At 41.3% G+C, this 26,142-nt stretch overlaps 1 protein-coding gene across 2 annotated transcripts in view; it reads left to right on the top strand.

The window, feature by feature from the left end:
* Positions 1-23,916: 23,916 nt before the first annotated feature.
* Positions 23,917-26,142, top strand: part of SESTD1 (SEC14 and spectrin domain containing 1) — a 135,695-nt gene continuing 133,469 nt past the window's right edge. Inside the window, exon 1 of one of the 2 annotated variants that reach the window (XM_072811089.1) lies at positions 23,917-24,062. The gene's annotated coding sequence lies outside the window, so the exon portion shown is untranslated. The remainder of the gene's footprint in view (positions 24,063-26,142) is intronic. The other variant, XM_072811088.1, reaches the window with a different exon arrangement.

Consider the following 26,142-nt stretch of genomic DNA (forward strand, 5'->3'; position numbering starts at 1 on the left):
CCATATTTCTTCTTCTGCCCTTCTTGTTGAAGAAAATAAGAATCACTGAGGAGAAAGCAAAAGCTAATGCTTTGACTTTGTAGCTGCTGGAATTCTAGTCTCAAGCTGTCCTGTGTCCAGTGTAAACTTTTGCTTATACAGATGTGTGTAGGAAATGGCTCCTACCAGGCTTGCTCTTCACAGTGGGCAATCCTGTCAGTCACATTGCCCCATTTTTTTTTCCAACCTATTTTTTTCAAGTTGCAAATTCTAAATAAGTAATCTGTTAAGTCTTTTCACAAAATTTAAAAATAGCATGTCATTACCATCAACCACCAAGTAGAATGATTTAATTTAAAATCCTTTCTCCACTCGCTTACCAAAGAAATGATTCCATGATCAATTTGACCTTTTACCAGCATAATTGCCCAATAATTAACAAGGATAAATGATTACAATCTGAAATATTTTTAACGAATCATTAAAGGGTGGCATACGTTGCAGACAAACCAGGAGCTATATGCTTTCCATAAAATATTAGAAATATTTATTTATTCCATCAAGTGCCTGTTATATGCCAGAAAGCATCATAGTGGACTTTGTATTCCTAAATAAAACCAGTAAGCGATATAGCATATTAGAAGATACTAAATGCCCCAGGGAAAAATACATGCAAGGAAAGGGAACTGAAGGTTATGTGAGTGAGGGTAAGAGGGTACAATTTTACATAGAATGGTTGGGTAAGATGCAATCTAAGCAAAGAGTTGAAGGAGGTGAAGGAGTAAAACTTGCAGATATCCGAAAGAGGATTGATTAGGTGACCCACCGTCCTAGCGTGTCTGAGACTAAGAGGATTCTCAGGTTGCAGGCCTTTCCATGCTAAAACCAGGGTGGTCCCAACCCAGGCAAACCAAAACAGCTGATCACCTTAAATGTGTTCCAGACACAGGGAACAGGAAGAAGGAGAACAAAGACCCTGAGAGCGGAGCATGCCTGGGAGTTTCAGGAGGCCAGTGCAGCTAGAGATGGCATGCGGTCAGTAATATGAAGAGGTCATGTCATGTAGGCCTCAGAGTGAGCACAATGGCCCTCTACCCAACCCTTCCTTTCAGAGTTCACACACCATCCCTAGCTGCCGCCAGTGAGCTCATCCTGTGGTTTTTCATGCTCCTTGCCCTAGGCTACAGAGAACCATCTCCCTCAAAATTGCATCCCTTTGAGGGACCAGCCCGTGACTAATGACTGGCTAATGTGGGAATACATGACTAATGACTGGCTAGGCCGAGGCCCCTTCCGTCAATGTGGTCCACCCAGCTCAGACCTCCCCTTCAAATGGGCTGAGACCTCATCTGTAACCAACTGCAATTCAGCTTTTTTCCTCTGCCTTTCTTTTTTACAGGTATATTTCCTGAGATAACTCCCCAATAAACTTTCCAGATGCAACTCTCCACCTTAGTATCTGTATCTAGGGAGCCCAAAGTAAGAGAGGCCTTGAAGGAGATTTTGAGAGGGATGTGAAGCCTTCGAAGCATTTTGAAAGAAACTGAACCCTAAAATAGTTTCTCTCTCTCTCTCTCCTTAGGCATAGAAAAATATAGAACTTGCTAAGTTGTTTAGTTCAGATTATTCTTCTGAACTTCACTGCAATGATTGCAGAGGATGGGAGAACTGGGTTATAACCTAGCTGGTATGTCTGCTGAATAGCTGGAATTTTCCTGGTGTCTTCCAACGTGGTTGGTGAGTAGACCAACTCTTCAGCTGAGGCAGAGGAGTTTGTATGTTCCTGGATGGGATTGCATCCCATATTGAATTCTATTGTTTTGGAGATCTCATTGTTTTACATAAGACAGATAAATAAATAAAGTAGATATATCAAAGGGCAACCAACACAAAGGAAGTCCTTGCCCTGGAGGATTTCATTCTACTCTTCCATGAGACATTTTATAAAAAATGTTCAATAATGAGTGGCTTACCACAGCAGACCTCAGGACCTTAATTTCCTGTGGAACCAGCATTTGTAGGAGTGGTAAGCAGGATGCAGCAATGTCCCATGGGAAAACAACTACCTCCTTTCTAGTCACACATCACACACATCAACCTTAATATCCAGCTACCATGGACATGTTTCAACTGCATTTAAAATGTCCAGCATTTTCAACTTTTGGGCTTCACTGAAGAGTTTCTAGGTAAACAGTGGACTCCAGATTCATATTACTTAGGAAAACGGTGAACAGGAAAATACTAAGAAGGTGGCAATTCCATTCTTTATTATACTCATGAAGAGGCCCTTTGTCTCCCAGTTCAAAATTTTGTTTTTAACAAACTTTTTCAGTATAAACATCTCCTTGACATATGAGTTTTTTCTGAGTGTCCACGAGTTTTCTCCAGGATTAAAAACTCCTAGGGAATAATATAGTTAATTGTGCATTTGGTTTGTGTGTACAGTCTTAGCTGTTCAGATTTGAAAATGGAAAAAAAAACATCTTTTTGCTTGATAACATATTTTTAAGGCCATGCATGTACAGTCGTTTGAGAGTAAGCAGATCTTATTCCTGACTCTAAAACCAATTCACATGAGGACTGGAGGGACAGACCTTGGAAGGAAAGATTGTATAAGATGATGAGATTCAAAAAGAGAATTCTACACAAATTTGACTTAAAAAGTAGACAGTGGACAGTGGGCACTGGTACCCAGCTCTGGACCCAGTTTCACAACCTCCAGTAAACCCCTTAAATCCTTCAGAGCCTTGGCTTCCTTATCAGTTAGATAGGATTGGTACCTATTCTATCTCAGAACTGATTACATGCATTAATTTACATGCATTAATAGCTTCAAGCATGATTTGAAAGCTAGAAAGAAGAACAAGGTGTTATTTTTCACTTTTAAAATTTTTAAATGGAAATAAAAGTCACGAATTCTCTCCCCACATTAGAATGTAGTTTTCAAATTAACGGATGCTATATGTATGTAAAGTGCTTTCAGCTCTCTAAAAAACATTTTATATTCATAAAAGGTCAAATGCAATTACACACGCACACACATAAATAAATCAATTAACAGAATCCTGTAATGTGCAGAGTGTAGCACATTTTAAGTTAATGAGTAAGGCTGAAAAACAACAGAGAATCAGCACACCCATCATATTAAACCATGGGAGATATTTTTCCAGTTTTAAAGCCAGTAATATCCACAAACAATGAGTGGATTTTAATTATTATAATTCTATTTAAATTTCACAAAGTTAGCTTTATAAAGAGAAACCTGGGCTCCTCCAGTGATTTCAACCAAATATCAGATACTGTTTAAATAAGCAAATGATAATTCTTTAAAAAAGATCAAAAGTATTACAGTGGCACATTGCCTTAGCAATACAAACAAGTACTCAATTATGGGATTAGTAGTTTTCCTTCTACTTCAGAGGTTAAGTCGCATTTTATGTCTGTTGTCCTTTTACCTAACCAGAACCAGACAGATCTTTGCCTATGGTCTTCCAAATACATCACAATTTCTCCTTACACCTGGGCCATCATCAGACATATTCCACTTTATCTTGATTATCAGAGCACTAATTCAATAAACATTTCTCCATTTTATTCTCTTAAATGCTTTAAGAAATAAAAAATTTGTCATCATTGCTTATCATAATAATAACTGTTAATGAGCTTTACTATGTACCAGATGGTAGTCCAGGAGGTCTGTAAGTGCTAACTTAATCTTCACAACAATCCTATCAGGTAGGTATGATTGTTATCCTCATTATACAATAAGCAAAGGCACAGAATATTGCCTAAGGTCACACAGCTAATAGGTGATAAGCTCATGATTTGAACCCAGGCAGACTGGCTCAAAAGTCAGTGCTAAGCAATAGGTTTTACTGCGTCTCACTGACAGGGCTTCATCTTCTCAATTGTGTCAATCTTTATTTGCTTGGGACCTCTCCCTACAAGCCTGGAAAAGTATTACATCATACCAAACACACACTTGCAAATAGTCTTTACTGGGGCTCTGCAAACTTTTCCTGTAAAGGACCAGATAATAAATATTTTAGGCTTTGTAGGATATTCAATCTCTGTTGCAACTATTCAAATGTGGTGTTGTAGTGAGAAAGCAGCATAAACAATGTAAAAAATTGAACATGACTTTATTTCAATAAAACTTTATTTATAAAAGCAAGATGTGGGCCAGACTTGGCCCATGGGTCATAGTTTGCTGACCCTTGTCCTAAATCCTTACTGTTTTTTATTCACCCAAGGACTTCCAATTCTTCAAGAGTACAGCTTTGATTTAGCAAGAAATGGCTACTATTCATGCTGGGATGCATGACAGCTCTTAGAAGAAAGAGACCCCTTCTTGGTGTGTTTCTTACTTTATAGCCTTTTCTTTGCTTTTCTGCTGAAATCTCAGTCCTGGGTTTAAAGCCCTGAGTGCCATATTCTCATTCTCTTCAGAAAAAATATGTTCTTGTTATTGAAGCTCCTAAAAGATTCATTTTTAAAAAAATTTTTGTTGTCTAAAGGTGAAAGAATACCATTTTGTTACCTCAAATGTAATAATGATTCAGGAAATGATCATTAAAAAACTAAAATCATCAGATAAGAAGTTGTCAAGGAAGAGGATATTCACCAGGTGTCGAAGTACAACCCATAAGGAAGAAGCTTTATTTTTAGTACCTTTAATAATACTTTTTCCTGCTTTTTCAACCAGGGACCCTTCCCCTCCTCCTCCTCCTCCTCCAACTTCTTTTTGCACTAGACTCCACAAGTGATGTATCTGATCCTCAGTATGTGTGTGTGTGTGTGTGTGTGTGTGTGTGTGTGTAGCAGAGAGAGAGAGAGAAGTAGAGGCAAAGAGAGGAGGCACATATCCAAGTGTTTCAACTCAGAAGACATATAAAAACCTACTACGTACCAGGCACTGGTAACAAAACGGAAGTAGACAGATTGCACTTTGGCTGTGGAGAATGATGCTTCAAATTTGGAACTTGTTGAGTTTAAAATAACAGCAGGGGTTCCTGGGTAGCTCAGTTGGTTAAGCATTCAATTCTTTTCAACTCATGTCTTGATCTCAGGGTCATGAGTTCAAGCCCCGCACTGGGCTCCATGCTGGGCATGGAGTCCACTTCAAAAACTAATAAAATAAAATAACAGTAGAACTTTTAAGTGGAAATATCTAAAATATAGTTGGACACATACATGTGGTGCTTCTAAAAGCTTTAAGTAGAGATATCAATTTGAAAGCAATTTGCACAGATATACTAGATGTTAGAATAAAAAGATGAAATATGAAAATAAACTTTAAAATAAATGTTCATCATTTATACAAGAAAAGCACTACTGGGGGATACAAAGAAGACCTGTACATCGTTCAGATGTTGATTCTTCCCAAATTAATCTGTAAATTTAAGCTGACTGCAATCAACATAACAGTAAGAATTCCTAAATGTTAGGACTAGCCAAGATGATTCTAAAGTTTGTATGTAAAAATATATAAACAATGATAGCCAGGAAAAATTCAGAACAGAGAAATTAAAAGGGACTCTCTACAATATAATATAAAACTATGGAAATTAAAATAGATTGGAGCACATTCATCAGTATAACATAATAAAATATCCAGAAATGGACTGCAAAACTTAAGAAGGTGATAAAAATAGCACTTCAAATTGGGAAGGAAAGTAAAATTATTTGACAAAAGGTATTGCAGAGAGTGGATAGCACTTAGTAAGAAAAAAAGTTTGGTTTTTTTTATTCTTACTTTTCACTTCGCATGCAAATAAATTCCAGTAGATCAGACCGAGATATAAAAATAACTCCATATAAGAATAAAACACTGGAAATTTTTGTCTTAAATAATAACAGCATGGGAAGACCTTTCCAGACATAACACAAACTCAGAAGCCATAATAAATGGTATATTTATTTACACAATAACTACAGAAATTCTGCAGAAAATAAAACACAAAATCATCCTATGTAAAAATTGAGGCATAATTATGTAACATATATCAGAAGCCAGTTCCTATAAATTAGTAAGAAAAAATACCAACTATTCAATGCAAAATAGGAATGAAAGGGGAAAAAAATATAAAAAATAGTTTACTAAAAAAATACAGATCTCTCTTAGATGTATGAAAAGACAACAATCCTTACCTAATTAAATACTGCAATGAGAGGCTTTCACCTGTCAGATTGGCAAAACTCTCCAAATTTTATAACACAATTACCAAGCATTGATAGAGGGGCTGTAAATTGGTACAACCTTAATAAAAGGAGATTTTACAACAATTAATTAAAATAACAAATGAACATATTTTTTTATCTAGCAATTCTAGTCCTAAGTACTTATCCTATAAGCACAAAATAATGTTTATAATAGATCGTAATAGATATGAAGCAGACTAAATGTTTATTTAGCATTAGAAGACTGGTTTAAAATGTTATGCAATAGTCACATAATGAAATACAATGCTGTCTCATGTGTACTGGCAGGAAAAGATCTCCAAAATCTACTGTGAAGTGAAAATAGTAATATGTAGAACAATGTATATAGCTTGCTAATATTTGCATGAATATTTGTAAATGCATAGAATATTCTTAGGTAGCTCCACAAGAGGCTGTCGTATTGGCTGCCTCCTAGGAGAGAAATAAAGAGGCTAACAATCAGGGAGAAAAAGAGACTTAATTTTCACTGTATACGATTTTATACTTTAGAACTTGATACGATGTACATATATTATTCAGAAAAAACTGTTTAGATTAAGAGAGTCGATATTGGGCAGCCCGGGTGGCTCAGTGGTTCAGCACCTGCCTTTGGTCCAAGGCATGATCCTGAAGACCTGGGATTGAGTCCCACGTCAGGGTCCCTGCATGGGGCCTGCTTTTCCCTCTGCCTGTGTCTCTGCCTCTCTTTCTCTCTGTGTCTCTCATGAGTAAATAAATAAAATCTTAAAAAAAAAAAAGAGTTGATATTTATAAAGACTGAAACATTTGGAATAGATGAGCTTTCTGAGTGTAAGGACAGTGAGTGAGAAAGGCCAAAGACCATGACAGATGCCTCTATTTGAAGAAGGAAAAAGTGCCAGCTAGACACCCTAGAGAAATGGACCAACGAGTAGGAAGCAGGATAAAACAATATCACAGACACCGAAAGAGAAGTGTTTGAGAGGAAAGCAAAGGTTCCAAAGGAAAAAATAAATACATTTAGCTATAAAATAATTCCAAAGCTATATATATCAATATTTGCAAAAAAGCATGTCAGACAAAAAAGATCAATATACTTTTTTTTAAATTTTTTAAATGTTATTTTATTTATTTATGATAGCCACACAGTGAGAGAGAGAGAGAGGCAGAGACATAGGCAGAGGGAGAAGCAGCCTCCATGCACTGGGAACCCGACGTGGGATTCGATCCCAGGTCTCCAGGATCGCGCCCTGGGCCAAAGGCAGGCGCTAAACTGCTGCGCCACCCAGGGATCCCAAGATCAATATACTTAATATATAAAGAACTAGGAGCACCTGATTGGCTCGGGAGGTTAAGTGTTCAACTCTTGATTTGGTCTCAAGTCACAATCTCAGGGTTGTGGGATTGAGCCCCATGTCAGGCTCTGTGCTCAGCATGGAGTCTGCTTCTCTCTCTGCTCCTCACACCTCCCTCCACTTGCTCTCTCTCTCTCTCTCAAATAAATAAGTAAATAAAATCTTAAAAAAAAAAAAAAGAACTAATACAACCCAAGAAAAAAATTCTAAAAGAAAAATAATCAAAGAACATGAAGGAAAAATGTACAAAACAAGAAAATACAAATTTCCAATGAATGCATTATTAACTTGTGATTCTGGAAATGCAAATTAAAAGAAGCAACCTATGCCTATATGCCTAGAAAAAAGAAAAGAAATCTTTAGTGCAATTCTCAATGCTGATGGGAACATCATCTGGGACAGTGTATTCAAAAAATAGTTTGTCAATATGTGACAAGAGACTTTATTATTGTTCATAAATTGAATGCTGTAATTTCACTTCCAGGAATTTCTACCAAGAAAATAAATCAGAGTAATCTAATGTGATATGCAAGGATGTTCATCTATATCTGATAGCAAAACAGAAGTCATTCTTAATGTTCATCAATAGGTAAATATAGTTCATTAATAGGATTAAATGCTGTGCAGGCATTAAAGTGATATATTCAAAGATCATCTCATGAAGAGCAGCACTCAGTATATAATCACATTTTAAAAGCAGGATGTAAATTCTATATAGATTTTAAACAGTTTTTGAGGGATGTGCATATATGCATAGCTCATATATGAAAATGTTTTATAATATTTTTAAAAATGTTTTATAATATCTAGATCATCAGATGTCGATATTATATCAGCTCCGGTGGCTTTTCTTACATCTGCAATGGAAGTTGTGTATTGTATAATGAGGAAAATAATCAGTATTATAAAAATAACAAAAACAAGAGGGCCAAAAAATTGATAGTCATCAATTGGAGTAGACACCTTTTGTGATGCCCAACCAGCCAACACTCCTCATCTCTGAGAACATCTCTGAGAACCTGCTCCTCTCTCTCCTGATGCGACTTGTCATTCACTCAGTTCACCATCTCTCACACCTGCCTGACCCACCTCTAGTTCAGACTCTCACCCTCTCTCACTCAGAGCTGAAAGGTTTCCTAAGTGGCCTCCTTCCTTTATAACCTTCCAAGCCCGCCTCCTGTAAGAGGGTTATTTCTAAATTGCACATACAGTAAGAGGAAGGAAAAAACAGAATCCCTTTAGCACCCTGCTAAGTGCCCCTAAGATAAGAGTCCATGCTCCTGTGAATGGGTTCAAAGCATTCCATGATCTTTTTTTTTTTTTTTTTTTCAGATTTTATTTATTCATGAGACGCAGAGAGAGAAGCAGTCTCCCCATGGGGAGCTGGATATGAGACTCGATTCCAGGATCCCGGGATCATAATGCCAGCTGAAGGGAGAGGCTCAACCACTGAGCCACCCAAGTGCCCCACCTTCCATGATTTTTCATCTCCTGTCATTTTAGCTTTAATGCCAATTCTGATTCTTTGGTCCTGAGGACATACAGATATGCTCCACGCCTCTCTATCTTTGCTCATGTGCTACCTCTGCCTCAAATGATGCCATAATCTTTGCCCATCCACCTAACAACACACATTCTTTCAAGAAGACTCAGCTGTAAAGCCTATCCTGACTACCCTCCTCCCCTCCTTGGGAAGTGAATACTCCTTATTTGTGATTGTGCTTTTTCTTTTAGTGTTTTATTTCACTTCATTGTGCCCTTGTCTTCTTTGATAAATAGGCAGTAAATCACTTGACATCGGAGAACCATCTGATCTGTTTGTCTCCAGGGCCTAGATTAGTAAAAACTGAGTAAATGTTTGTTGACTGAAAGAAGGAAATGCAAAAACAAAGAAGAAGAAGAAGGAAATGAGTGTGTAAGGGTATCAAGTCCCATAAAAAGGAAAGAGAGGAAGAAAATTCATTGAATATGATAAGTAGTCATTGTTAACTTTGAAAGAACTGTTTCAGTTGGTTAAGTGGGGAGGCAGAAAGTGATGAATGGATAGCGAACAAATAATCATTTCAAGTCTAGTTGATTCTTTTTCCCCAAGAAAGTTGCCACTGACTGGAAAGTTGCCACTGACTGGGAAAGAGAAGTTAATAGCTTGAAAGGATTCTTTGAATTTGGGTTTTATAAATAGATAGAAACTTAAGTATATTTGTAGGCACAGAAGAAGAAACTACCCAGGAGACAATCCTGATGTCACATGGCAAGATTAGTTGTACAGGAAAACTCTAGCCCCCCCCCCCCTTTTTTTTTAAAGATTTTATTTATTTATTCACGAGAAACACACACACACACAGAGGCAGAGACACAGGCGGAGGGAGAAGCAGGCTCCCATGGGGAGCCAGATGTGGAACTCAATTCCAGGACTCCGGGATCACCACCTGATCCGAAGGGAGGGACTCAACCACTGAGCCACCCAGACATCCCTCTCGTCCTTTCTTAAAACCTGTGCATTGTCAGTGGTCCCACTGTTTACACATCACATTTATCACTGGTAACTCACATGAGATACTTCTGTTGGCCCTGCCTTTTTCTCAATTCTCTCCCAACTTCCCTCCAAAATGGAAATAGAAATCAGATCCATCTAAAATTTGGTGGATCAGTGCTGGTGTATATGAACTACATGGGTTTTATCTTCTGCTTGCCTGCTTGGTGCTAGGCATGGGGAGTAAATGGGCTTCCTCTTTCTCCTTCCCTAGTAACCTCATATGACTATTTCCGTAGCTATTAGTCTTTCATGTTTGCCATCTGCTTATCTCCTGTATTGCGTTCTATATCATTTCTTAGATCTGGCATCTAGTTTATCAACACTATTATTCGGCTGGGCCTAATACATGTTTTAACCAGTCGAGATTTTTTTTAACAGTTCTATTTTTTATTTCTAAAAGCCTTATTGGTTTGTTTTCAAATATGCCTGGTCTTACAGGAGAGCTTCTTATTACTTGCTCATCTTTTATTTTATTAAACATTTCATAATGGGTATTATTTTCATATTCTTTGTCTGGTAAGTCCAATATCTGAAACCCCTGTGGGTAGATCTGATGTGTGTTTTCTCTGATATGCTCAAAATTTGCTTATGTTTTTTATATCCAGTGATTAATAACTCTCATTTAGTTGATATTAATAAATTGAGGATGTGTTTTTCCCAAATTTCTCTTCCGTGTGGAGCCAAATATCCCACTAGTGACCTGAGACCACTGTTATCCCTTTTAGATCTGTGGCTTCATAAGAAAGCTGCTTTCCATCAGTTGTCCATCTTGCGCCTAGCTCTTTCTTTCCCTTGGATCCTATGGTCCAGAAGTACATGGCATTTTTGGTTTATACCAGAAGAGGACCTCCTCTCATTTTCTTGTGAACTCCTTTCTTTTTTTTTTTTTTTGTTTTGTGAACTCCTTTCAATCCAGGTTTCTCCTCCACCATTCCATCAAAACTACTTCCTAAGGTTGCAAATAACCTCCATGTTGCTCAATACAACAGCCACTTTTCAGATTTATCTCACTTGCTGTGATAGTTAATTTTATGTGTCAACTTTGCTGGGCTACAGTGCCCAGCTATTTGGTCAAACATTTTTCTGAATGTTTGGTGAAAGTGTTTTTGGATGAGATTTACATTTAAGCTGGTGGACTTTGGGGGTGCCTGGCTGGTTCAGTCATAGAGCATGCGATGCTTGATCTCAGGGTTATGAGCTTGACTCCCACATTGGGTATGGAGCCTACTTAGATAGATAGATAGATAGATAGATAGATAGATAGATAGATAGATAGATAGACGGACTTTGAATAAAGCATATTGCCCTCCATAATGTGCATGGGCCTCATCCATTTAGTTAAAGGCCTGAATAGAACAAAGGACTGACATTTTCTCCAACATTGTATGTACTATAATATCTATCTATATATCCACCATCCCATTGGTTCTATTTATCAGGGAATCCTGACTAATAAACTTGCCCTATTAGTAGCATTTGACAAAATCGATCATTGCCTCTTTTTTTTTAAGATGTATTCATTTGAGAGAGAGAGAGAGAGAGAGAGAGAGAATGGGGGGAGGGGCAAAGGGAGAGGGAGAGAGAAACTCAAGCAGATTCTGCACTCAGCACAGAGCCTGATGCCAGGCCCTATCTCATGACCCTGAGATCAGGATCTGCCCCCAAAACAAAAGTTGGACACTTAACTGACTACACCACCCAAGTGCCCTATCACTCCCTCCTTTTTAAAATACTTTTATTTGGTTTTTCTCCAACCTCATTGTGGGGAGAGGTTACACCAACAAATTCCAAATGTATATTTCTTTTTTTTTTTTTTTTAAGGATTTTATTTATTTATTCATGAGAGACACACACAGAGAGAGAGAGAGAGGCAGAGACATAGGCAGAGGGAGAAGCAGGCTCCATGCAGGGAGCCTGACGTGGGACTCGATCCCAGGTCTCCAGGATCACGCCCTGGGCTGAAGGCAGCGCTAAAACGCTGAGCCACCCAAGCTGCCCTCCAAATGTATATTTCTAATTCAGACCTCTTCTTTAGCTCCAGACTCATATCCAGCTGCTTATTCTAAACCTATGTTTATCATCTGAGAAGTATCTAAAACTAGCATTTCCAAAACTAAATCATTAAGCCTTTCTTCCCATCCCCTCAGCCAAACTGCTTACCCTCACAGTTTCCCCTAAAGTATGTGGAATATTATTGTTCTAATCGCTTAGACCAAAACCCCCAATTATCCATGGATGCCTCTTTTTCTGACACCCCACATCCAATCTGTCAGAAAGTCCTGGTGCCCTACCTTTACCATATAACCAGAATCCAACCACTCCTCCCACTCTCGCTGTCCTCTCCCTGGGCCTAGCCCCTCTCTGTCCCCAGCAGCAGCTCTCACCTCCCACCTGGTCTTTGCTTCTACCCTTCCCCCAAGGCATTCAGCTTTGCACACAGCAGCCAGAGTCTTTAAAAATACAAAGCCTACCTATCACTCCTCTGCTCAAAACCACTGAAAGCTTTTTCAATTTGCTCAGAACAAAAGCCTTAGCATTTACAATTCTCTAAAAGATCCTACATAATCTCTTTCCCTCTCTCCACGTTCCCCTTAACCACACTTCCCAGGCAGGTGTGATTTCACCTCAGGGCCTTTGATTAGTTGGTTCCTTTTGCTTGAAATGCTCTTGCTATAGATGTCTGCATAGCTCCCTCTTTCACATCCTCTAGTCTTGATCAAATGGCTACCTTCTTGGTGAGGTTTTCCTGATTATTGTATCTAAAATTCCACCTATCTCCCGTTTTCTACAGGTTGCCCCTCTTTTATTTTTCTCCATAGCATTTGTCTGACAGCTACATCTTTTACTTCTTTATCTGTTTTGTCCGTGTTCCCCTCACTAGAATATAAGTTCCACGAGGAAAGAAATTTTTGTTTTATTCACTTCTGTATCCTCAATCTGAAGACAAATAGCTCACACCTAGAAGGCACTTAGTAAATATTCGTTTAACGAATGAAAAACATCTCTAAATCCCCATCTTGACAAGGCTATGGGAAGAGACAACCTCTAACATTTGGGGAGGTAAGTATAATTCCATGCAATATTTTTTAGAAGTTTTGTGTCCTCTAGTGAGCCGTCCAGGCACTCATAGCAAATGCGTTTGCAGCTAGACCCACTAGCCTTCTTCAATCATTTACATTACCTGCCAGGCCTTGCAGGCTATTGAATTTTCCACCCGCGGCCCACATTTCCATGCCTTAAACGATCCTCTCTCTGCTCATGCAGCCACAGCAAGAATACTCGAAATTCTCTGCCAATTAGTGTGGTTTTTCAGAGCCTCGCAGCCACTATATACACTCTTCTGTCTCTCCCTCCTCCCAGCCTAGACAGTGCTGATTCTACTAGACTCAGTTTAATCATCAAGGCCCCCACAAAGCCTTCGATAGAAACCTTGACAATGAGTCCTCTGGGTCTTGGTAACATTTTTGCAGAGAATTTAATGACAATTCCAGTAACTACCTAGTTGCTTTGGTACCTACTAGAGTATGCACCAACCAGACCAAGAGCAAACTCACAGTGTCCTCATCATTGTTGAGGCCCCCAAAGTAGTGTTGGCACTACTTTCTTGCTTTATGAACAAATTAATCATTGAACATCTTTTCCCACTTTTCTTTTCACTCTCACCTTTTTTCCAAGTAAAATGCTTAAAAGTTGGCCATATGATATTAAAATGACACAGCTGTATATAACAAGGAACACAGTCTCCAAATACTGTTCCAGAGCAGGACACTCCCTCAAGAGGATTGTAGGCACAATACCTGCAACCATGTGACATGTAAGACTGTCTTTCAGGAGTGTGAATTGAGCAGCAGCAACAGCTCTTGCCCCAAATCTGCCATCATTTAAATGGAGAAGTCTAGACTATAATTTTTTCCACCTTTAAGAATGACGATAGAATATATTTGTTGGTTTATTTGCATAAGTTTTACACAGAAGTTAAGCTTTTGGAAATAAAAGGATCAACTAGGGCCGCCTCTGTGATTTCCTTTCTTCAAGTTTCCAAAGAGAAACAAGCCTTCCTTTTTCCCCCATAAATTTCAGATACTATCAGTGGGCCATGGACCTAGCTAGCTGTGTCACATGTTTTGAGGACACTGATCCACAGTGCCGGAATCAAGTAACTCCACACCCTAAGAAGTGGCTCTAACCCAGGATGACACAATCTGTATTTGTCCAATTGCCAATTTAAAAAAAGAAAGAAATTGTTTAAAGGCTCTTTGTTACATAATCATGTTTTATTCAGAAGGAGAGGAAAAGTTGGACTGATACAAAAGGCAATTCTTTCCATTTTCCACTCTATCCCACGACCAGATCAATTCTTTGCTTTTGTGTGGTTAGGGCCGCCTCGGACTGGATGCAATGGGACTTCTACTGAGCTTCCATTCAGCCTCTGGAGTCACAGACAAGTTTCACACCCCTCTCCAGAGTAGCTGGACACAGTGACCTGGTGGAGGGAGCATGACAATGGGTGGAGATTATTTTTCAATGTGGTTTGTCCCTGTTTTGTTCAAGAACATAGGATTAAAAAAAAAATGTAGATAAACAAGAGAGCCATTTCTGACCACAAGAGAATTGAAGCTAGGAGGGACGACTTTGTCTCTGGCCTCAGATTTTAGAGTCTAGAGCTGAACACATTGCTTGATCGCTGAGGTAAATGTTCTTGACCTTTGTATTCAGGCTGATGACTGGAACACATTAGAAAAACAAAGTAAACCTTATGACTTGGACCGAGCTTGTTTTTAACATTCTTTTCCGTCTTACTAATAACTAGGACCTAGCCCCATATTGAAATACCAAGTAACAGAAACTAAAGAACCTTCTCTGTAACTTCACTAATACTCTTTAAATTTACTCTTTAAATTTCACTATGCTGATTGAATTTGGCAATCAAGTACTTTTGCCTCTTCAGCTTTGAATAAAATAATTATAGATCTAAAATTTTTAGACTTATAATGCAAGTAATAAGTAAAAATGTTCTGATCAAGCAAAATTGTGTTTTCCTACCATAATCATGAATAAACTGAAGGATTTTTCTAGGCTAGGGTTTTGTTTTGCCTTTTTAAAGATTTTATTTATTTATTCACGAGAGACAGAGGCAGAGACCTAGGCAGAAGGAGAAGCAGGCTCCCCACGGGGAACCCCAAGTGGGACTCAATCCCAGGCTCCCGGGATCACAATCTGAGCCAAAGATGCTCAACCACTGAGCCACCCAGGTTACCTTAGGCTAGGGTTTTAAAGAAGCATCAACAAACCAGAAAAAGGGTACTTGAGTATAGGTTTTTAACATAAAATGAGGAGGCTAGAAGTAATTTTTTTACATTACAATTTTAATATATTTTTAAAGATTTTATTTTATTTATTTATGAAGACACAGAGAGAGAGGCAGAGTCACAGGCAGAGGGAGAAGTAGGCTCCCCTTGGGGAGCCCAGTGCAAGAGTCGATCCCAGGACCCTGGTATTATGACCTGAGCCAACAGTAGACACTCAACCCCTGAGCCACCCAGGCATCCCTTCCAATTCTAATATTTGAGTAGGTAATAAAAAATTTCATAAAAATCTTCTTTCTAGTGTGAGGTTTAGAGAAGCACACATTTTGCAGTGAATAACTACAGTTTCAGCTGGCCTAGTACTCCTGTCTCCCCCTTACCTGGGAATGCCCCTGTCTCCTTAGTAGGAGACTTCCTCCCATGAAAGGAGCTGCCAGGTATGATACCCAGCCTTCTACCCCACAGACCAAACTTGTTCTACTGTTCACAGTGTTTGAACATTCATTTCACCAAAAATATTGGCCACTCCTGATATTTTTCTACATGAAGTATCTGTCAGCTGGAAGATGTACACCCAGTACTACTTGGGACTCTTCTCCACCTAGCCTAAAACAGACTGGGGATTTGCTGCTGGACAGATTGAAGGCAAGTCACAGAGAAACAGGTTTCACAGAAGAGGCTGAGGAAGATGCTGACTTTGCTTGGGTCTCTGCTCTGGTCTCTGAGGTTTCCACGTTGCCAAGTGAACTGGGGAGACCCCCTGGGGTCCTGAGGCCTCCACCCAGCCCGTCCCAAAGAAACAGCTGAAGGTTCTTGGTCTTGTCATGAGAAAGAATTCAAGGACAGACACACAACACAGCAGACAAGTGACACAGATGGGAAAATATATTAAAGCAAAAGTGCACTTTGTAGATGTGAGAGCTGCAGGCCCTGTGGGTCGGGATTCTATCTCTTACTGAAGGTTGTTAATTAGTGGATGGAATATTCATTACTTGGGGCTGGGGTTTCTCTGGAAGCAAGATTTCCATTCCTTTTCTTCCTTATTGGTCAGGGGTTCCTGTCAGGGCACCCACCAACTTGGGCCTGTCTGGTTTGGTCTGGCTTCTTGTGGAGTGCTGCCAGGGTAGGTCTGACTTTCCCGACAGCTGGCCAAGACTTCCTCAGTGCTGCCTCCAGGTATCCTGTTCGAACCTAATTAACTGCCTACTTGGACACTCACAAATGCAATTCTTCCTTTAGTGCACTTGAACTACCTCACTATTATTCCAGACAATCCACAGTATTGTTCCAGAAAAATCCATGACGACTTCATCTCAATCCAGTTAAAAATGGCTTTGATACTTGGAAACAAAGGGTTCTGACTCAGGAACACCTTATTTGAGAATATAACAGAGTGGCATTTAATGGTACTTATTGGAAGAAAATTTATTGGAGAGAACTATAAAAATTGGCATAGTCAATTTACTTTGTTCTATTATGTAATGTATTGTGTGTTGCCAGAAGCATCTAAAACAATTTACCTGAGCAATTTGTTTTTAACTCTGTCTCCTTTTGCTAATCGCTATTACAAAATTTATATTAATTAAGAGGGACAGTAAATTGCTGAAATTAGAACCTTTCCTTAGCCTGAAACTTTATTTCATTTTCTGTTATTTCTAATAGTTTTAAAGCACTACTGATGTTTAAGAGATAAACTTGTGCTATGTCTAAACTATGCACCACATCTATTTACACAGACAGATGATCCTGCAAATATTCAAATGCTTTCAGTTTATACCAACTACTCTAGGTCAGGAGGCCTAAATTATAGTTTTTGATGTTTTGTTAATGAACTCTAGAGTCAGGTATGTTGTTTAACTTCTCTAAGTCATAGGAAAATGAAGGTGTTGGAATAGGTGGGGGTCTCTTCCAGCTTTAAAACTTTATGGCTCAGGCAGCCCGGGTGGTTCAGTGGTTTAGCGCCGCCTTCAGCCCAGGGCATGATCCTGGAGACCCAGGATTGAGTCTCACGTCAGGTTCCCTGCATGGAGCCTGCTTTTCCCTCTACCTGTGTCTCTGCCCCTCTCTCCCTCTCTGTGTGTCTCTCATGAATAAATAAATAAAAATCTTAAAAAAAAAAAAAAAACTTTATGACTCAACAACTAGAAAAAGAAGTCAGTTTTGTTAGGAAAGGCATTTGCTGATTTTACAAAAAAGTCAAATGCTACTTTTCACTCTTTGGCCTGTTTACCAAACACATTTTGCGAAAGTGTAACTGGGGAAAAAGAAAAACCTACCTGACACAAGGGAATGCAAACTATGTTGGCTTTTGAAGAAGTTCTGTTGTATAAAGGACCCCAAACACATTGACCTAGATAATGAACTAACAGGTGGTCAAAAACAACAACAGCAACCACCTTTAAAAATGTTATTTATATAACTTTAGGACCATGAAAGTATATTAAAAACAAAACCAAAAACAGGTCTTTTTAACTTCCTTAATGAAAGAGAAATTCTGAGCTTTAAATTATGTCAAATGTAAAAACTGATAAATTGAATACTCAGTATTTTTGAAATAAAATTATTAGATATTTTTCTTAAAAATTCAATAATATATTAAATATACATTCCTAAAACAAATGTTATACACCTTCAGATTTTAAAATACAATATTTTGGCAATTTTTCAAATGCTGATATTGAAATGTTAAAGAAATACCCCCAGATTTCCATTTTTGTTCTGCCCCTAAAGGTAAGAGTTGCAGCATGAAGCATAGTAACCCAGTGCTACGGTTCCAGCACCACCATCTCTTAGCTTTGTGACTGTGGTAATATGTTGGGCAATTTTGGATTACAAGATACAGAAACCCAAACAGGTGCCCTCAGGGAATAGGTTTGGGATTTGGTTCTTGTTCTTTTGGTTTTGTAAAGAACACATATGCAAATTAGAATAACTGCAATCTCATCCATGGATATCAGCTTTCCCAGGAATACCAGAAAAGCTGAACAAGGAAGCTTCCTAGGAGAAAAGGGACGCACACTGCTTTGGGTTTTCTGGAAGAGAATTTGAAGTGTTCAGAACCCAAGGCATTGGTTGGTAGACATTTCTTTTGAGCATGGGTTCCCATTCTGCTAAACATCCCAATCATGTGGGAAGTGTTTTATTTATTTATTTTTTAAGATTTTATTTACTTATTTGAGACAGAGAGAGAGAGAGAGAGAGAGAGAGAGAGAGAGCACCAGCGAGCAGGACCCCGGTGGGGTGGATTCTTTTTAACAACAAAGTGATCAGGACACTGCCCCATATGGACTAGACCAAAGACTTTGCTGATGGTGTCTCCCTCTCTCTATCACTATCCATATTTTTTAAAAAAATAGATTCTACACCACATGTGGGGCTCGAATTAACATCCAGGGATCAAGAGTCACATGCTCTATGGACTAAGCCAGCCAGGCAACCCACACAATCTGTATATTTTTGTTTTGTTTTTGGGCTTTTTTTGTGTTGTTTTGTTTTAGATTTTGTTTTTGTTTTTGTTTTTAGTTTTCACACAATCTGTATTTTTACAAATTAGTTTTAGAGGTAGAATTTAGTGATTCATCTGTCGCTTATAACATCAGTGCTCATTGCATGAAGTGCCCTCCCTTAATGCCCATCACCCAATTATCCCTTCCCCCTACCCACCTCCCCTCTAGCCACCCTCAGTTTTTTAAAATACTCCCCAGGGGCACCTGGGTGGTTCAGTCAGTTAAGCATCTACCTTCAGCTCAGGTCATGATCTCCTGAGTCCTGGGATGGAATCCTACGTAGGGGTCCCTGCTAAGCAGTGAGACAGTTTGCCCCTCTCCCCCTCTCTCTCTGTCCCTGCTCGTGCCCTTTCTCTTCTTGCTCTCTCTCAAATAAATAAAATCTCAAAAAAAAAAAAAAAATCTTCCACAAGGATTTTGAATGCCTTGCTCTATGCATTGCCTGATTTTGCTATTCTTTCATTGTCTGCTTCGTGATCAGCCCACTACCAGTTGGTTCCCTCAGCTTCACCTATATATGTCTTCTTTACCACAGGGTCAGTGCTTCATCTCCTTTAAGCTTTAGCTCAAATACTACAGTCTCAGTGAAGCCTTTCCTATTCCCATGATTAAGAGTGATACCCTACCCTTTACATGTCCTAGTCCCCTTTCCTGTTTTATCCAACACTTATCACTTTCTAATATACTCTTTGATTTATTTATTGTGTGTATTGCCTGTCCCATCCACCAGATTGCAAGATCTAAGAGGCAGAATTTTTATATAATTTGTCCATACTGTATACCTGGCATCTAGACTGGAGACGTTTAATAAATATTTGTTGGATACATGAGTTGAATGTGTAGTGAATAGATGTTTTCTGTTTATTTTATTTCTTAAAGATTTTATTTATTTATTCATGAGAGACCCACACAGAGAGGCAGAAACACAGGCAAAGGGAGAAGCAGGCTCCCTGTGGGGAGCCGGAGGCGGGACTCGATCCCAGGACCCCGGATCACTCCCTGAGCTGAAGGCAGACACTCAACCACTGAGCCACCCAGGTGCCCTAATGTTTTGTGTTTAGTCATTGGCTGACATTGCTCTGGCAGGACCCTACTCACCAGTGGGCACCCTCTGTGTCTCCTTTTGGATTTAGTTGGTCTGATTGGACCAGCTTTTTTGGGTTGATTTTTTTTTCTCCTCTAGGTCATTTTTGAATGGGTGTGCCCCAGCTGTTTATGGGTCAGGAGTAATCAGCAGTGATTCAGGGATTACACAGGCAACTGGTCTGCCTGCGGCCTCCCCGCCAGCAGGGGCTGTGGGTGGGGCACTTTCTCCAAGAAGCCAATTTTGGTGCAGACTGACTGTTCAGCAAATTACCTAAGCCTGCTGAGCTTTGGTGGGATGAGGCCTTGGTCTGCCTTTCCTCAGTGAATTCTTTAGAAGTTCCAGTGAATAATGTGTGGGAAATACACACACATAAAAGGTGTTTGTGAAGCAGGAGAGCTAGGTTCTTGTCTCACAGAGTTGAAGAAGGAAACACATGGACACAGGAGAATGAGTAAAGCAATAGAAGTTTATTAAGCAAGGAAACAGAAAAAGCTCTCAAGAGTGAGAGGAGTCCTGATAGTGTTGCCAATGTAGGCCCCACCGACAGTCTTTTATTTAGAACTGGCCAAGAAACCTGTGGCCTTATCATTCTAGTGTTGTCTTGGCTTGAGTAAGGACTACTGATAACGTCTTTAATGGCTTGCTTCTTTTTAGGGTCTGGTTATTCTTTGTTGGTCACAGGTGACTGTCATAAAAAAAGATCCCCTCACCTCCAGCAAGGTGGTCTGGTTTGTTCTCTTATCTCTGGTTTCCTTACACCTTAGCATTTGGGGGATTTCCGTGAGCCCGATCACCTAGCCCCGCCTGTCCCTTACTCATTTTCAACTTTCATTTATTATAAAAATAAAAGAAGATGAGTATGAAAAGTTATTTTAGATGACACTTAAATGTGGCTTTTAATAAAAAACCTGAGGGAAATTGTAGGGGAGAAATTAGGAATTTGGGAATTTGTGGCTTAAGAGTGTCTTTGGGATTTTTTTTGTCCCCTTCACTGAATATATTTTTTTTAATGTTATTCTCCTTTCACTAATTTCTATTTTGGCAGGGGCTCCTTGTACATAACTTCCAGTGATATTTAAGGGGAGCACAGGCAAAGATCTGCATTCGGTCTTCAAAAACAAAATGCAAACAAAAAGGGTGAAGGAGAAATGCTTTTATAGTTATATATGTGTTAAAGACTTCTAAGAGATTTGGGGATGTTTTTGTTTTTAGTTGGCAAAAACATGATATTTATGAACAGTGTGCTATAATAGAAGAATGTTATTGTGGTATCAAACTGGATTTTGAAATATCCATAAAACTGTAGACAATTGTACTTTACTGGTACTCTCTTCATACCTGGATTATTGGACTCAAATGTACCAAATGCCACATTTTAAGAGGCAGTAGGGTATGTTTAGATGAGAATGCGTGGAGGAGATGCCGGGAGCATGAGAGGGAAGCATAGTTTGGGAAGTCGTGTGCTAGGGTTGCTGGCTTCAAACATTTAAAAGGCTATGTACGGAATGGTAATGGGACTGTTCTGTACTCAGTACAAGGTACTAGATTCAGATTCACTGGGCACTTTAATACACATTGTATTCATATTTATAATATGTTTTCCCCTTTTACTGCTGAACAAACTCATCCTTGGAGTTGTTTTGTGCTAGTCCAAGTTCATACAGTTAGGAAGTTATATAACTGGGTTTACACCACTTTGGAACTTAAATCCAGTAGTATTTCCTACCAATACTCATAGCTACCTACAAATTTATAAGGAGACACATTTCAGCTCAATGTAAAGACTAGAAATACTGTTCAAAGATGAATCCTGTTGTGAAGTAGTGAGTAGTTCCCTATCACTTGGAGTTCAAGCATATGCTGGACAGCTACTTTGCAAGGATTTGGTCATCCCTCAATTTATACATACACTATTTAAGAAGGATATGCTTACCTTAATAACAAAATGTTAAAAATTAAGGCTAATCATAGAGCCAAAGGAATGTTATAAGAGAGGCCTAGTGAGTTTAAGTGATTGAACTATGTTCATTAATTTAGTAGTTATTGGAAAAAATGGTGCCCAAACTTCATTCTCTGGATTTATAACCTAATGTTTATTTTTTGTTTTTTGTTTTTGTTTTTTTCTGTTACAGCAGCTATCCCTTATCTATTAACTAGGTAATACAGTGTGGAACTAGAGGGTATGGAAAGAGGAAGGGCAGAGATGTTTGGGAATTGTTGTAGTGGATTGTTTGGCATGCTCTTGCTTTATTAAAATAAGCAAAGAACGTGAGCGCGATAGTAGGAGAGGGTTTTAAATGATAAGTAGAGAATGCCACCTAGTAAAGGAAGAACAGAATACTGTGGAAGGTTAAGAAAGGCAGGGACTGGATTGCACTGTATTTCTCTCCTGATGAGAAGATGCTCAGCATCTATTTGCTGGAATGAATGACGTCAAACTGCAACAAATATTTAAAGGGAAACTTCCTGGTGCTGAGCACTGTGCTGTGTCTGGGAACCAAAAAATGAATGAGACAAAAATATATATCCTTTCAAGGAACTCAGGCTAGTGACAAAAGACCCCCCAAGCAAAGCAATGGGAAAAAAGAAAAAAAGTAGTAAGGATAGTCATAGGGAAGAGAGAAAAGATTCCATGAAGTCATAAAGGGAAGAGTATTTAATCCAGTGCAAGTGCATAGGGTGAGCATGTGGGTGTGGAGAAAAGAGGGGGATGTCAGGAAAGATTCCAAGGAGCAAATGATGCATTTATCATCTTAAAGGATAGTAGGAATCCTGGTTAAATGAGGGGTGGATTTCAGACGGGTGGGATAATGGAGGGAGATACTGAGACACAGTCTGTTGCATTTGTGTGTGAAATGTGATGGGAGTCAGAGCTGGCGCTGAAGAGGTCTGGGGATCAGGTCATAAGTGGCCTTGTATACCATGGTGATTAGCTTGGACCTCGTCGTCCAGGTGGACAGCCCCGGGAGAATTTTAAAGAGGGATGCTCTGTGGTTTTGGAGCCTTCTCGGACAGTCCCCTCGGACAGAAGCAGACGTGCAATCAGAGTGAGGGGTAAAGAGGTTGATGTAGTGGAAACAGATCAGAAATCACAGAATTAAGAGGAAGACTTCATCCACCGGATTTCAAATCAGAGCACTTTACCGGGGGGGGGGGGGGGGAGAGATTTGGTTCTAGTTGCTGGAACGACAAGATTTTATCAATGGAATTAGGTGCTCAAGTGAGCGATAGGGAAGGCCTGGGATTGGGACCCTGTGGCCGCCCCGAGCTTGTGTGCCTTAGCCCATGACTCCCTGGAACTGAGTTCAGGAAACGAAGATGATTTGCGCAATAAAATCACAAGAACGAGGACTTTTGGTAGAAAAATAACTAGGGATGCTGAAGATGGGGAAGCGGCCAGGATCAGAGGGCCACGTGCGAATACACTGTGGGGCTGCCCAGTGGAGAGATCCCCGAAAGGAAACCAACTGCCCTCATCCATCCCATTCCCTACCCACCCCCGCCCCCGCCCCCGCCCCCCAGAGGCCTTCATTTCTCATTCTCGGGTGGGGGTGGGGGTGGGGGTGGGGGTGGGGGTGGGGGTGGGGGTGGGGGGAGGTGTCAGAATCTTGAAACTCTTGGAGGCCACGCATTGTAACCCACGTATTTGAGGCTGAGGACAGATCAGACCCACGGCTGGCAAGCCGCGCAGTAGCCGAGCGTCGTTCGGGACTCGGGGGCAGCGCTCCCCGGGTCTCCCGCGGCGACGCGCGGTTCGCGGGTCCCCGGAGTGGGGCGGGGGATGCGCTCGCCGCCGGCGCCTCGCCCCGCCCCCAGCAGGCCCCGCCCCCAGCAGGCCCCGCCCCTCGCGCCGAGGCCCCGCCCCCTCCCCCTCCCCGCCGGGCGGGGTCGCCGCGCAGCCGCCGCTGGAGCGCGCGCGGGGTCGGGCCGCGGGTGCGGGGAGGTCGCCGGGCCGCCGCCTGACGCTCCGCGGGGCCGGGCCGCGCTCCGCCGCCGCCCCGCCCCCGGCCCGCCTTCCTCCCGCCTCGCCGTCCGCCTCGGTCGGCGCCTCGCTCGCGTCCCCGCGTCCTCCCCGCCGCGCCCGGAGGCGGCGGCCGTCCGCAGCGCCAGCCGGTGAGTGTGGCGGCCGCGCGGCCCAGGCGGCCCGGGCGGGAGGAGCGCGCAGGCCCGGGGCCGGGGGGCGGCGGCGGGGCGGGGGCGGGGGCGGGGGCGGGGGGCGCTTGCTCCCGGGCGTGCGGCGCGCGGCTGAGGGAGGGGCGCCCCGCCGCCGCCCCCGCCGCCTCAGACAAAGCGCCGGAGGTGGGAGCCCCGCGGGCGGCCTCGGTCCCCGCGCCGCCGCCCCCCGCCAGCGCCCTTGTTCGTTTCTGGGTGAAGGGGACCCGCCGGGTGCAACAGGTCAGGGCGTCCGTCCCGGTTTCGCGGCGGGTCTCGCCCTCCGGGCCCGGGCCCCCGCCGGCGGCCGCCGCCTTTGTGTGGCCGCCTCCCCGGGGCCTGCGGGCTGCGCCTCCCTCAGGCCTGCGGAGGGGTCACCGAGGGCGGGAGGACGGGGGCCCGGGGCGTCGGGCAGGCTGCCGCGGGGAGACGCCGCAGCCCGGCGGGCTCGCGGGGGCGCGGCCGGGCCTCGACGCCGCTCTGACGAGCCGAGGGTGTCCTCGGTGCTTTGACATCTTTGTCCCCTAGGCCGACCTCACCCCAGAAGTTGGAAGCGCCGTTGAGGGGACCGGCGCGGAGCCGCTGTGGGACGGGTCAGCCTCTTGCGTGCAGAGTCTGTCCGTGCCAGGTGTGCCCACCACACGGCCTGGGCCTGGCGTACCTAGGTTGGCAAACTCCCGAATTAAAAATGCCCCTCAGGAAAAAATAAAATAAGAAAAATAAAATTGCCTCTCAGAATGTCCCCATTTGGGAAAATATTTATCACTTCTTTTCTTGCACATGTTGTCCGTGCCAGGTGTGCCCACGACACGTCCTGGCGTAGGTTGGCAAACTCCCAAATGAAAACTGCCACTCAGGGAAAAAAAAAATTGCCACTCAGAATATCTCCATTTAGGAAAATATTTATCACCTCTTTTTTCTGCACATTTTGTCCGTGCCAGGTATGCCCACGACATGTCCTGGCGTAGGTTGGCAAACTCCCAAATGAAAACTGCCACTCAGGAAAAAAAAAATAAATAAATAAAACTGCCACACAGAATATCCCCGTTTTGGAAAATATTTATCCATAATGGTTTTCTTTGGCATGATTTCGGGCTTCTTAGGTGTGAAGAACTGTTTCCTCCCCCCACAAGGAAGAATACGCAATAAAGAACAATTTATTTGTTCTTTATTTGTTCTTTATTCACGTACCTTGATCATGCTGTTACCTCGCTGGTTTCATTGCTATTGCTATTTTAGTATAACAATACTAAATGGAAGGAAAATACCTTACTTTTGCTTCGAGCAATAAAATGCTTCTTTGTTCTAGAACCAGGAAGCTTTTATACATCATACTTTCTGTGGACAAAAGTTGGTGACTGTCTTTATCCCGTGACTCAATACATGAAAAGATTCCCAAATGGGTTTAGAAAGTATGACACGACTCTATAGATGGTTTTTCTGTCCCCAGCTCCAGGAAATCATTTTGCCATTTATTTATTCAAGCAGTCTAGACTAAATTTAATCTGAAAATTTGGGCCTTGCTGTATACATTCCCCAACATTAGGGAATGAATCAATCACGTTTAAAGAGTTTGCTAAGCATTTTAACCCCTGAGAATAATAATAGGAAAGAGTAGTTGGTGGACATTAGGAGCTGGTGATGGATTTAGCAGAGTGACAGCAGATCGGAACAGGGAAGGTGGAAGAGATCGCAGAGTTCCGTGTGCTTGGATTTTAGTTGATCGATGGGCACGGGCATATCTAAAAAAGTAAATGTCCACTAATTAAAAAAGCAGAAAAGATTGTTACCTTCTGACCATTTTTCTTTTTTCTTTTTTTTACATTTTTTTTTCAGGGTACTCTATAAAGACTTCTTGAAGCTCTTTCTACTCCCTAAAAACAAACTTGCAACTCATAGGGACTTTTCTTTTGAAGAAATAAAATTATACAAATTAATCTGATCCGTAGAAAGTTTCTCTAACATGATTAGTAGTTTTACTTTACCAAAACTGCCATTCACCTGTGTAACATCTAACTTCAAAGAGCTTTCATAGCTGTTA

This window comes from Canis lupus, chromosome 34, assembly GCF_048164855.1.
Source record: "Canis lupus baileyi chromosome 34, mCanLup2.hap1, whole genome shotgun sequence".
Lineage (NCBI taxonomy): Eukaryota > Metazoa > Chordata > Mammalia > Carnivora > Canidae > Canis > Canis lupus.